At 50.2% G+C, this 14,059-nt stretch overlaps 1 protein-coding gene across 2 annotated transcripts in view; it reads right to left on the minus strand.

Moving 5' to 3' along the window:
- INO80C (INO80 complex subunit C) overlaps positions 1–7,546 on the minus strand; it is a 475,763-nt gene extending 468,217 nt beyond the window's left edge. For both annotated transcript variants that reach the window (XR_011278543.1, XM_069620549.1), the window contains exon 1: positions 7,406–7,546. The gene's annotated coding sequence lies outside the window, so the exon portion shown is untranslated. The remainder of the gene's footprint in view (positions 1–7,405) is intronic.
- Between the last annotated feature and the right edge of the window lie 6,513 nt (positions 7,547–14,059).

The raw sequence follows: 14,059 nt of genomic DNA on the forward strand, positions 1-14,059 counted from the left end.
GCACACTCCAAGCTGTACCTTTAGCACAAAATGTCCAGCACCCAAGGGTCAAAGGTTCTTGCTTTCCAGTCATAGGAAAACAGCAGACGTCTTGCCCCTACTTGAGAAGTAGGCAAAGTTGGGAGCACTACGGTTTAGTAGGCAATGTCTTGCGTCCTGCTGAAGGAGGACATCAACATTTCCACTTAAAGAAAGGATTGCCTCCCTCTGCACAAGCTTGATAGCAGGCAGGCAGATGCCTCCTGCTTGGTCTTTTGCAGTCAATTGGGAGGGAGTCTTCTGTGGTTTCCTGCATGCTTATCCTGTTTGTGGATGGGGCCCACTTTATCCTCTACTTCCCCATCAAACAGCTGCAATCCCTAGAACGGCAGATGAAGGGATGCCATCTTTAGTGTATTGTCGTTTTTCCAGTCCCATAAATGTAAGTGGCATACTAGGTTCAGCACCCCTGAACTCATCATAGACCAGGTCAGACAATAGTTGTACCTACAGATGCATTCCTTCAATAATACTATACCATTTGTCCACTTCCTCCATTTTGTAAAAAAGAATCTGAAAATCATATCGCAGTGAACCCCAGAAAAAGTATTTTTAAGAAAAACTCCCACCTTGTGGTCCACCGGATCCTGGACAGCAGCCTCCTTTGCTGACATGAACAGCCTTCATGTAAGACTCAAGAAAAGGGAGGCAATCTCCAAATTCTTCGGTAATTTGGCCTCCTCCACAAGAGGATAAAATGTATTTGTGAATCGTGGGACAGAATCTCAATGGGTCCTTCCAGTCCTTAAAAAGGTCTACTTAATAGCTGGAATCACAGATTGGCCCATTCTTCCTTCCATCTCAAATGTTTATGCTGTACCAGATGATTCTCTACCAGGGGGGTAGCCTCCTCATATTTCATGCACCCAGCCACATGCTTCAAAATCTTGGCTATTGGTTTTCTGTCCAGTGGCTTCTCCCTGGGTTTCCCCTCCTTGTCTGAGAACAGAGGATAAGGTGGATGAGGACGTAGGGTCGCTTTTGCTTAGTTTTACTACCTCCTCCTCTCAAAGAGCCTCCCCAATGAACTTCCTTGTTCTTTCATGCACCTTAAGAATGGTTTCCTTTTAACAACTTCTTCACTGGATTGCCATCTGTGTCAGAGGAGGTAACTACGAAATGCCACCTTTCAGCCAGGTTCTTCTTGACCATATAGCCAAACACAGCCTCAGCTACCACCACAATACTAAGTCTAAGAACTAAGCACAGCAACTCAGAATGAAGGAGCCTCTTCGCTCTGGATAGCTGGCCACCAACCACACCACAAAATCCCCTGTCTTCTTTTTCAGGGAGCAAGGGGGGGCATGATCGAATAGAGACTGCGCTCTGAAGAGAGAAAGATCTGAATGGGTGACAGTTCCCAAGAATGCTCTGCCTCTCATGCTGCGGAATGCAGCAAGGAAGGGGTGGAAGACTCCTCCCCAGGGGCCCTGAAAACCCCCTGCAAGACCAGAACTCTGTTGTCTCTTCTGACCCCTTCCCTTACGTCAATATTCCTAGAGGGAGGGTGCGTGTCATACAATCTCTGCTCTGCCAAATGGGGGTGGGGGGTTGGACATGCAAGCAATGCTGAATTATGTCCTCACCAAAAGAAATCAGTGTATTCCCCAGTCAACACTCACCATCTCTTCTCCACAGAATGGGGCTGGGCCCCATTGCCGTGCCACTGGCCCCTCTCACCTCAACCACTCAATGGGCCATTTTCAACTGATGTCACTGCCACCCTTAAAACCACTACCCTCTGCTTGTCCTTACACCCTCCAAATCATGCTGGAAAGACGAACCCAGCAGGCTCTTATTATTGTGCGGGAGAAAAGGATAAGCACATGAGAATTTGGGGTAAGTCCTTCCCCCTTAAAGAGGAAGGGGAGGGGCCTCATCTAAAAGATTGGATTAGGATTACTATTAGGAAGGCAGGGTGCATTACCTCCACGTCCACTCTTCCTCGTCCCAGTACTTACCTCATGAGGCCCCTGCCTCCGACACAGGACCTTCTTCTATTTCTTTAAATACCCATAACTCCTCCCCCACATCCACGTCACTCAGTTTAATTTTTCCTGCCTCCGTCAGGTTGGACTTTTTCTTCCCGGTGCGTGGCACTGGGGATCACCGATTACTGGCCCCCTGCGGGGGGCTGCGTGGCGGGGCCCTCGGCTCCCTCAGGTGCGGTGCTGCTCCTGTGCCCCCTGCGGGGCTTGCAGTCACAGTTGAGATGGATTGCCTCGCTCGGTTCTTTGCTGGGCTCCGGACGGCAGCATGAGCATTGTGTCCCGGGTCCCGCACGACCCGGGGGAAGGTAAGGAGAGGGGAGGACTGGGCTTGATGTTTTTCCCCTCTCCTCCTGTTTTGGCCATCTTGATTCGACAGGCCATTTCCTCGTGCTCTGTGTACACATCTTTATTGGAAATGATGGAAAGCACTTGGCAGTATGGGCTAAGCCTTCCCTTTTATTGTGAGGCCTCTCTTCTTCTTGTCGTGGGGTGACTGTGGCAGAGAGTATTTGAAGGTGCGGGGGCTCTGTTCTGCCGCAGGCATGTCACATACCACCCGCTCCTCAGACACACACAGCCCAGGATGCACTGGATGTTGGCTGCATTCTTTGCATGCAGCCTGTGAAAACAGCGCAGCTTTGGACACGTCTGCAAGCGGCCGGAAGGGTACCAGCCGAGTATAGTCTACACTACGGGTTTGAATCTCAGTGGTGCTGACTCAGCCCTTCAACCTTCCTAGACCGACGCATTGGAACCATTTAGAGCATGGGGCTACCAGCTACTGGATACAGGGGTCAAGCCACCTCTCAGTCATGTGGCGAGTTAGTGGTGTGTTTGGGTCTGTGCTAGCTATGGACGCATACTCCTTGCCCTGTCCTCTTCCTCTGAACTGCGTGAGGGAAGGTCAAAGGAGATGATTTTCTTTTCCCTTGTCCGGCATGGAATTATAGAAAATGCATTCTGGAAGTAACAGCCATGCAGGGGTTTCCCAGTGTCTCTTCTTTTAGGGCCTAGGTCCTCCAGTGCCGACGTGTTGCTTTCACGCCTCCTCTCAGACTTGTGGGAAGTGATATGGCACATGGTGGCACATGTCTGTGCTTAGAGGGGTTATCTGAGCCCCTGGTGCCGATGGAGGGGGATATCACTTTGGTGGGTTTGTCCAGTATAGGCATACCCCAGGTAGGGGGTTGCATTTGATGTCTGCTATCCGGGATGGATTGCTTTGCCCCGCTTTGTGACAGTACTCTTCCCTTTTGATGCCAGCCTGGTGGCTCATCTGTCGGCTGAGGGGGCCATGGTCTGCTGGACTTCTGGGCTGTCCTGTATCTTCCTTTTGGTCAGATCTTTTTGTGGGCTGACAAGCATGCTGTTATATTGTGGCGCAGGCCTGCTTCAACGTCCTGCAATTTTCCTCTGGTGCAAGTGCAGTGACTGGCGGTTTTCCCTGGCTCCTCGTCTCTATCTTCTCAGAGGTGTATGGGACCGGTGTGGTTCGGCTTCCTGGGTAATGGGCTCCTTCCGGAGGGGGGGGTATCAGTTGCCGTTCCTGTCTCCTCCTGTCCAGGTTTGCATGGTTAGGACTTGGTACCCAGCTCACGGTCCAAGTAGTTGTCCATGGGATCCGTTCTCTCTGAATGGTTGTTGTGGGTTACCATCTTGCCCGTTCCTCTCCCTGTTCAGGGTCAAGTTTTCTACTTGCGGGTGTTCCTGGTGCCTATGCTTTCTAGGAGTTGTGTCACCTGCTTATGGGTCTCAAGGCCCTGCACTGCTTGTCCGGACGGAACGCTTCAACGTGGGGGCTTTGCGGGACGTACTCTGGGTGTTGTGCAGGGGGGGTGCTTGCTGGCTGTTCTGGGCTGGGTTCTCAGAAGGCAGTATGTCTCGGCTCGCCTGTTGCTGAATTTACGGGGCACGTGGCGTCTTGCGTGTTTTCCAGTTCCATGAGCCCGTCTTCAGTAACGTCCCCTGGTGTCTTATACGCTCTCCCACTGGCTCCCGACGTCTCGGCTTTCGTGGTTTTGTTTTCAGTGTCCCCAGCACTGCGAGTCTCCCTGCTATGGTGACGGGGGGTTTCAGGTCTACAGGCTGAGGTGTGCATGGTCCTTCCTCCTGTGGCCTCTCTTACTACCGACGCCAGCAGAATGGGTTGGGGGGGTCTACATTGGGGGTCCTCTCAGCTCAAGGTGTGTGAGATCTGGGGAGAGCCAGCGATCATCCAATTGGCAAGAGTTGTACCATTATCCAAGCTCTGGTGTACTTCGAGGAGTTGCTGGACAGTCAGCAGTTTTGGTCCGATCGGACACTACGACGGCCTTGGCATATGTCAACTGCAAAAGGGGTTCCGACCGCTCCTTGAATGCTCTGGCAGCGCTGATAGGCACCTGGGAGGAATCTCATCTGGTGTCTCTGGTGGGCTCACGTGTCAGAGGGGTGGACAATGTTCAAGCGGATCTTCTCAGACTCCGGTTTCACTCATCTGGGGAACTGGTCCTGTCAGCCCAGGTCTTTGCGGTGACCTGTGTCAGATTAGGGTCCCCGGTTCTAGACCTGCTTACATACCCGGCCTTAGCAGAAGTTCCCTTCTGAAGTTGGGGATGGACGCCCTCTCTGTACAGTGGCCTTGGGGTTTCCCTTTATGCCTTTCCGCCTATTCCTCTTCTGCCCCGTGTGGTTTGGCGCATCAGAGTGTCCAGGGTGACTGTGTTGTTAGCTCCGTTCTGGTCCCGCCAGAGTTGGCTCCCCTCTCTGTTGGAGCTTCGGTCCTAGGAACCTTGGCTGGTTCTGAGGTGGCTGTTTCCCCTTCGAGGGGATCTGCGGTTGGAAGTCAACCGGATGCAATGGGCAGTGTGGCTATTGCTCAGTCTGGGTTGATATCTCAGGGGTTCTCAGATCCTGTAGTTGAGTCCATAATGGATGCTCTTAGACCCTCCACTCTGAAGGTGTTCGGAAGACATTGGGGCCATTTCCGAGACTGGTATGGGCAGTCTGGGATCCCTCCCCTGCGTTCTGGCCTCTCTGCTATCCTTCGATTCCTCCAGGAGGGGTTTTGACAGGGGCCTGGCAGTTTTTTTCCAGGCTTCGCTTTGCCTCCATGAAATTCCTTTTGGGGGACTCTGATGGTCACTTGGATGGGGAGGTGTTGGTGGGGAAGATGCTCCTGGGTTTATCTTCCTTCTTCCCGTCCTTGTGCTGAGAAAGGGCTTCCCCCTTGGGATCTCCCTCTTGTATTACGGTTCCTTCAAGGGCCTCCTTTTGAGCCCATTTCCGAGATTGATATCAAACATCTTACACTGAAATCTGCTTTTCTTAGTGCCCTCGCTTCTGCCCTTAGGCTTGGGGTGATTGGGGCTCTCTTATGTCACCCTCCTTTCCTGAGGGTGCTGCCAGACTCGGTGGTGCTGAGGTGTGGTCCGAAGTTCCTCCCTTAAGTTGTATCTCGGTATTCACACCTCTCAGGATCTGCTTCTCCCTGACTTCTTCCATGATCCGAGAATGCCTGAGGAGGTGGCTTGGCCTAACATTTTGTCCAGCATGACGTGTTTATTTGGCTAAGTTTTTTCCACCAATGTGATAGTCTTCTGATTGCTTGTGGTCCGGCTGGGGCTGGGCATAACGCATCTGTGGTTTCCATTTTCCGGTGGTTCCGGGTTGTGATCTCCAGGGCCTATGTGGCTTCTGGCCTGCGTGTGCCTGCGCACGATCAGGGGCAGACCGCCAGGGGTTTGGCAGCTTCCTGGGCCGATGCAAGGAGGGTTTTCTCTGCAAGAGATTTCTACGGCTGCGCTTTGGTCGGTCTAGGCCTTTTCATCATCCGCTATGGGTTGAGTTTCTCCCACTCGGGGGTTGGTTCCTTCGTGGTTGGGAGCTTTATCTGTGGGAATGTGAATTAAGAGTTATTGTTGGTGTGTGTTTTGCTGCACTGTTTTCGGCTCTGTGTCTCATTGGGACCTTTTCCCCGTTGCTGCTTTGGTATACCTCATGAGGTAAGTACCGGGACGAGGAAGAGTGGACGTGGAGGTAATGCTCTGATTACTTACCAGTAATCTTCATTACTCCTAGTCCTACTCTTCCTTGACGCAGTACCGACGACCCTCCCCTCCCCACCCCCTCTGCGGGGAAGGTCCCATACTCCGGCTTGGTAATATGAAACTGAGTGACATGGATGTGGGGGAGGAGTTATAGGGATTTAAAGAAAAAGAAGGTCCTGTGTCGGAGGCAGGGGTCTCATGAGGTAAGTACTGCAATGAGGAAGATTAAGACTAGGAGTAATGAAGATTACCAGTAAGTAATCAGAGCATTCAAGAGCAAGGATGAAGAGGTTAAGGCTGTGTGGTATGGCGACTCCAAGCCATGTGCTGCTGACCGACTGCCCCACTTTAGGAACTGAGAAAAAACAAAGCAAAAAACAAAAAAAATCCACTCATCATTCACATGTCCACCCATCCAATGACATGCATCCACCCATATGACGGCACTCTTTTAACCAGACTCCCACGGATCTATCCACTCATAAGGTTTTTGTTCCACTCAGTCACCCATCGAACCATCTTCATGCAACCATTTATCCTATCACCCAAATATTTTCAACCTCTCAATCCTAGAAACGTTTTACCACTTTCATCTATTCACAAAAACAAACATATTCAACCGCTCACCGACTCACTCAAAAGTAGGACCTACTGACTTCGCCTCTGTTCGTTTTAAGTCTATTTAGACAGGCTGATTGTAGGCTAGTAAAACGGCAATGGTAAACAAATAGAGAACAGCCAAAACCCAAAGTGGGAAGATAGTACGGATAAACTTCCGCCCTGCACTACCGAGCCATAACTTATAAAAACATAATCCCACTGTGCATGCTGTGTAAACCTATAAGCGATAATAGGTTTCAGTTTATAAACAAATAATGTTTATTTAATACAAGAAGGGTTATTTAATGATAGAAACACTACAGATATCTACGGTCCTGCATGTGCAAATACAGATTCGCTCAGTTTCGGAGTAAACTACAGAGATGTCTATGTCACCTGGACCATAAATATTCAGGCCTGGGATTAAAGAATAATGCAGTCCTGTATCACTACCCGATGATGAAACAAAGCAAGCTTTGAAGTCCTCTTTTTTAGGGGGCTGTGTGGCAGAGGACTAATGCAAGCATATATATATACTACCACTACCTGAAGATACTTAAAAAAAATACCCCCATCGTCTAATAACAGAGTTGCACAGCAGAGTAAATGTTGGGAGACACTATCAATACGTGTTAGCATATTGCTTCTGAGAAAGGGTCCAGCCCCCTTTTCCTTTGCCCGAATTCACCCACTGCGGTCCATTGAAATCAGACGTACACAGAAAAAATCATTGTTAAAGTAACGCACCTGGGCTTATGTTGTAGTTGCCCCAAGGAACAATACATTACCAATACGCGGTTGGTAAACTTAACGAGCAAAGGCTGTACAGCCCACGCCTATCCGACAGTGTCTATTTCCTATCTGAGAAATGGACCTCTAACTACTCGTTTCACGTGACTTGGGGCACGCTTCGTTCCCTACTACGCACGTAGCTTTTACGTCATCTTCTCCCTCATCTTGATTTTTGTCCGCTGGAACCGGTGTTGCATGATATTCTGCATCCCAATGGCAGATTGAGCGAGTTTCTTTTTCGGAAATCTACGGGACCACCCACAACGAACATCGGGAAGACGCCAGGCTTAAAGAGCAGCAGGAATCTGTGTGCTCTTGGGTGGCAGAGATTAAAATTAGTATTAAAAATCATGTTCAGATAAGAAAAGGAATAGTGCAGGGACACTGGACGGCTGCGTTCAACTGATCAAAGGAGGCTAATAAAACATAATCTAGAGAACAGATTTCAACGTGAATTTAATGTTTGATCAGAGTGTATTTACGATTCTGGTGTGGGGATGGGGCATCTTGCTATGTGGAGGAAGGATGGCATTAAGGTATGGGTCTAGAGGGTGGGACGGGGCTTCTTGGAGTCTGAATGGAGGGATGGGGCAGCTTGGTGAGGGCCTGAGAGGGAGAAATGGGGCACATTTGTCTGGGTTTGAAGTGTGGGATAGGGCATCTTGCTGTGTGGAGATGGATATCTTGGTTTGTGTCTGGAGTGCAGGTTGGGGGCATCCTTCTGTGTGGAGGGTGGATGGGGCATCATGGTATGGTTCTAGAGGGAGGGATGGGGCATGTTGGTAATTCGGGTGTGAGTCTAGAGACAGGGCGGATGGCGCCATATGTGTGTGAGTCGAAGTAGAGGTGAATCATCTGGGTGTGGCTCTGGAGAGAGGGATGGAGCATCTTGGTGTGGTTATGGCAAGACGGATGTTAGCGTCTTGTGCATAGCTCTCAACTCACCCGCTTTTGGCGGGTGTCACCCGCCTTCAAAGCAGACGAATCACCCGCCAAGTCCCTCATACGCCCATTCACTTCAATGGGCCTCTCGCCCGCCAAAAAGAAAATCGGGTGTTTTCACCCGCCTAGGTGACATAAAAGGTTGGGAGCTATGCTTGTGTGGGTGCATAGGGGGAGGGATGGTGGCATGTTAGTCCAGAGGGGGGAGGAGTGGTGTGGCATTTGAATCTGGAATGTGTGTTTGGAAGGAGAGATGGGGCATTTGAGTTTGAATGGGGGCATGTAGGACTGGGGTATCTGCTTGTGAGTGGGGGTCTGGAGGACTGGGGCATGCAAGTCTGGAGGGAGGAATGGTTGTGTTATGTTCTGGCCATGGAAGGTCTGGCATAGATGGTCCCTTTCCCGACTTAGGTGATCGATCTATGGCTAGAACCGTTACATACGGTCTAGTCTTCTTCCAAGATGGCCGCTTCAGGCAGCGTTTCTATAACAACGCACTGAAACCTACGTTCAGTGCGTTGTATCGCTCCCACTTCCTGTTTTGGCTTCGGAACTCTTGTTCGTGTTGCCAGCTGTTCGCTTTTGGTCCTGGTCCTGCTTGCGGGAGTTTCTTCGGCTTCCGCCCCTCCTCGCTCTGTACCTCTCTGCCTGGCTTCTTCCCTTGCCTTCTCCCCTCGCTCCCGCTCTCTCTCATCCGGCTTCGGTTGAGTGCTCTCCTTCTGCTCGCCTCTGGCTTCCAGTGTCATCTCTGTTCGGGCCGCAGGATTTCTTTCCTTTCCTGTGCCTCTGCACACACTAAAGCCCCTCTAGGCGTTCATCCCTATACCTCGCTCTGTTCTGTCTTCCTCTTCCTTCTGCCTTTCCCTATCTACAATTACCTTCCAAGGAGCTTCGCCTTTAAATTGGATAAATTCTACTGCCTGCAGAATCTCTACCACCAGTCCGATCAAGCTCCACGTACAGCCTGTGTGCTTCAGGGTTTTTTGGTGCCGCAGAAGCTTTTTCCCTGGATTTTAGGACGGGCTTACTGGGGGTCCCTCTTGGCGGGGAGTTCCTCAGTTGCCAAGGTGGCCTCCAGTGGAGCCCGTCCCTACCTCCACGATAAGAAGGTAGAGGGCCAAAGAAAGAAGACCCAGAAGGCTACTACTAGAGGAAGTAGAGGGACCTCACGGACACTGAGCACATCTTCAGGAACCTCAGGTGAGAAGGGGTCACGGGAGAGAGACCTAGCCGTTAGCAATCACGACAGTATACATCGCCCAGAAACACCCATGGCTACCCTGGAACAATATCAAGAGTTGGTGGCTGCCATCCAGGGACTCACAGTGCAAATGCAAAACATGCAGGCAGAGAACAACTCTTTCAGACAAGTGGCCGCCCGCAATGAGGATAGAGGTGACCTCCCCCCGATGTCTCTGTCGTTTGGCAAGTATGATGGAAATCCCAGGTCATGGAAGGAATTTATGGATGCCTGTAAGGTGTACTTCATGCTCAGACCAAAGACCTTCGAGACAGATAAGGCGAAGGTGAGTTTCTTAATCTCAAGCTTGGTGGGTAATGTGTTGGCATGGGCCACTCCATTAGTGACTAATAACGACCCGGTTTTACAGAATATTTTATCAGTTTTCACAACAGTTTCAAGCAAGATTCGATCGCCCTGAGGTGGTTTTTGCTTCATATGAGGCTATGTTGGACGTCAGGCAGGGTGGTGCTGACGTCCAACTAATGTTTCCAGATTTCAGAAGTTGGCTACCGAGTCTGGATGGCCAGATTCGGCACAACAAACCATCTTTAGGAGGGGTTTACACGAAGAAATCAAAGATGAACTAGCACGGGTTTCACGACCTGGTTCGTTCCAAGAACTGGTTACCTTAACCCTACAGATCGAATATCGGCTGAATGAGAGACGCCTTGAGAAGAGACGGCAACGGGGTTACTCTCCCTTGAATGACCCTCCTCCAGCAACCAAGGTAGTACCTAAGCCGGAGTCTGTATTTGAAGAACCTATGCAGATTGGTTCAGCCAGGGGCCCGCTGACACCTGAAGAAAGGCGAAGAAGACGTGAATTGGGTCTATGTATGTACTGTGGGTCATCTAAACATTTACTCCGTAATTGTCCCGATGTGCCTCCCCGGAAGAAGGTAAACGCTACCCCCCCCGAGTCTGTGCAGGGGCGACGTCGGGGGAAACCATCGAAAGCCCTGCGATCACACCCAAGCCTCAGGTGTAGCCGAGGATTCTCGCTTGATGGTTTTCCAGGTCCGATTACAGTTGTCTACCGAGAAGTCTGTGGAGGTTTTGGCGATGTCGGCGCGGCAGGGAACTTTGTGGATAGGGTCTGGGCTAAGGACCAAGGAGTTCTCTGTCAGACTAAACACCGAGCCATTCCAGTCGAAGGAGTTGATGGCACGCCTCTCGTTTCTGGACCCATAGTTTCAGAGACCGAACCTTTATGGATACAGATGGGAAATCACCAAGAAAAGATCAGTTTTGTCGTGATAAGAGCGTCTCATTTTCCAATTATACTGGGGATCCCTTGGCTCAGAAAGCATAACCCCTACATTGATTGGTCCCTCAACACTCTAAGATTTGACTCTGAGTTTTGTCATGAAAACTGCCTCAGTAAGCAGGTACAAGAGAAACAGGAGGGGCGAGGTAGCACTCTACAGACTAAGGTGGTCTCGAGCATTCCGCTGGTATACCAATGCTATTCCTAAGTATTTGAAGACAAGGTTCCACGCCTCCTGCCACCCCACAGACCAGAAGACTGCTCCATCGAGTTACAGGAGGGAGCAGTGGTGCCCTTAGGAAGAATGTTCCCTTTATCTCTTCCAGAAAGGAAGGCCCTTAAGGAATATCTGGAGGAGAATCTGGAGAATGGACTGATCCGGGAGTCACGATCTCCTGGTGGGGCCTCCCTGTTCTTTATACCCAAGAGGGGAACTACAGAACTAAGACCCTGCATTGACTATAGAGGTCTCAATAGGATCACCTGTAGGGATAGATATCCAATGCCACTGATAAGAGATATACTGGAGGCAGTGCAGGGGTCACGTCTATTCACCAAGTTGGACCTAAGGGGGGCCTATCATCTCCTTAGGATTAAGGAAGGGGACGAATGGAAGACTGCTTTTAGGACTCCCCTAGGCCATTTTGAATACAGGGTGATGCCTTTTGGTCTGGTCAATGCCCCGCAATATTCCAAAGATTTATGGATCGTATATTCTCAGATTTACTATATCGATCCGTAGTTGTTTATCTTGACGACATCCTTATATTTTCTTTACATCTGAACAAACACATCCAGGTGGTAAAGGAAGTTCTGAGACGTCTTCAAGAGAATCAGCTCTTGGTGAAGCTCGAAAAGTGTCAATTTCATGCTGACTCTATCCCTGTCATGATCTCTGCTTCCAAAAGGTCAGGGTTTTCCCAACTCCCTTGGAAGCAGATCCATAACCCAGGTTCCGAGTGCCAACCAGTCCCAATTGGGACCTTTTGGACCCAGTCCTGGCGCCAGTGGCACCAGGCTCATAAATATGCCCAGTCCCAGCGCTGGAAGCGCCGGGCTCATAATGCTTGGGTGGACTTACCTGCAGCAGACCATGCTGCTTACTTGCCTGCCAGTTGAGCCTCTGATCCTCTTCTGTTTGGAACTACTTTTCCTGTTGGGTGGGGCTGGAGCCACTCCCTAGATTCAGAACACTGGAACTCTTCTGGAAAGCAGGAACTCTTTTCTTACCTAGGCGTGGCTGTGGAAGGAGACACCTAAGCACTACAGGAGGCTATTTAAACCACACCCGATGGATGAATCTTGCTTTGCGTTATTCTGCATCCTCTGCAGCAGAACGCTCATCGTGTCTTCTGCATCTGATCCTGGGCCTAAGGAAAAAGGCTTACCATCCTGAATCCAGTCTTCAGCAACACCTATAAAGACAAGAAAGAACAGGTTAGCATTACGGTCTTCAGTGACAGCTCTTCACTTACCTGGTCCATCGGCTGTCACCAACGCCTCGCGCTGCATTCCGGCATCTGAAAGAAAAAGGCTTACCTACTCTTCGTGCGCTCCGGAGGTCTTCACACTGCATTCCGGCATCTGAAAGACAAAAGCTTACCAACTCTTCGCACGCTCCGGGGGCCTTCGGCGCTGCATCCCGCATCTGAAAGACAAAACAAGGTGCGTTTAAAGACATTGGGGAACTTTAATACTCACGTGCCATTACTCTTTTCCACATCTAACCCAGTGGGTATTCCGGCACCCTGCAGGCGCTCCGAACTTATACCTGCAAAATAAAAAGACAGAGCGCATCGTGAAGCAGGCAACAAGCGCTTACTTACGTGCTTCCAGGCGCTTCTATTCATCACACGGGCTCCATCTTCAACTCACTTCAGCCCGTCATCCGCCATCGCCGGAACCCTGAAAAACAAGAAACATCATTTCTAAAGACTTTAAAGACATTAGAATTACTTGAAACTTACCGTTCGTGCAGCAAACAACGGACAGCAGTCCTCTGAAGTCAAGAGGCCTGCTCCCCTTATCCAGTGAAGAAACTGGTTACAGCACCCTGCCCCGAGGCAGATGGAGAGCACGGCGTTCACTTACCTAAGACATCTTACCCTTCGTGTCAGATATACCGTGCACAGAGGTCCAGCCCAAAGAGCCAGCCGTGTGTCACACATCACCTGTGAAGATACGGTATACGCCAGTCAAGACCGGCGCCTCTACGGGAATCAGGTGAGCGTTACAGAACGCAAAGCCTACCACAAAACTCCCGTCCAGGCGCTATGGAAACCTCGGATACCGACCAGCTAGCCCAGTTACTTGGGGAACTAAGGGCAGAAGTGCATGCAGCCCGTCAGGAAACGAACGCTCTAAGAAGGGAACTGATTATTTCCAAGGAGCGAACAGATGATCTCGCTAGACAATTGCGACAGTCACAAGCCGGACAGACCCCGTTACCCACATCTGGGGGAAATCATCCTTCTACATCCTCTATGAATCCAGTGCAGATCAACCTACCTGGGAATGTACCTCTGGCTCCGCCCGAACGATTTTCTGGTGACCCAAAGAGGTTTGCAGTATTCATCAATCAGTGCCGGTTGCATTTCTTATGCCGGCCAGCAGCCTTTCCAACTGATCAAGCTAAAGTAGCTTTCGTGCTTTCGTACCTTAGTGGCAATGCGGCAGACTGGTCGATCCCTCTAGTAAATCAAGATGATCCGGTCCTCCATGATTTTCAAGCTTTTCAGCTCAGTATGGAAAAACTGTTCGCAAGACATTCACAGGGGCAGGCCTTGGACAATGAGCTTCTTTCGTTGCGACAAGGTAATCAAGACCTTTTGGCTTATATTGCGTCTTTCAACAGACTGATAGTGGAAACTCAATGGCCTGAGGACAAAAGGATTACGTTGTTTTATAGAGGTCTACGTGGAGAGCTCAAAGATGTGTTAGCCCAAGTAGTGAATCCCCCACAAGATTGTTCGGACTATATAGACTTAGTCGTTCAAATAGATCACAGACTGCAGAACAGGAAGGCCGATCGTTCCAAGTTTGATGCTCGAGTATTTTCCAAACCGCCAAATCCTTCCAAAGGAGTAGACTCCGGGGAACCCATGCAAATAGGGGGTCTGAAAGGTCCTCTAACACAAAAGGAGCGGGAAAGGAGAAAA

The sequence above is a fragment of the Ambystoma mexicanum genome, chromosome 5q, assembly GCF_040938575.1.
Source record: "Ambystoma mexicanum isolate Mex_15411 chromosome 5q, UKY_AmexF1_1, whole genome shotgun sequence".
Lineage (NCBI taxonomy): Eukaryota > Metazoa > Chordata > Amphibia > Caudata > Ambystomatidae > Ambystoma > Ambystoma mexicanum.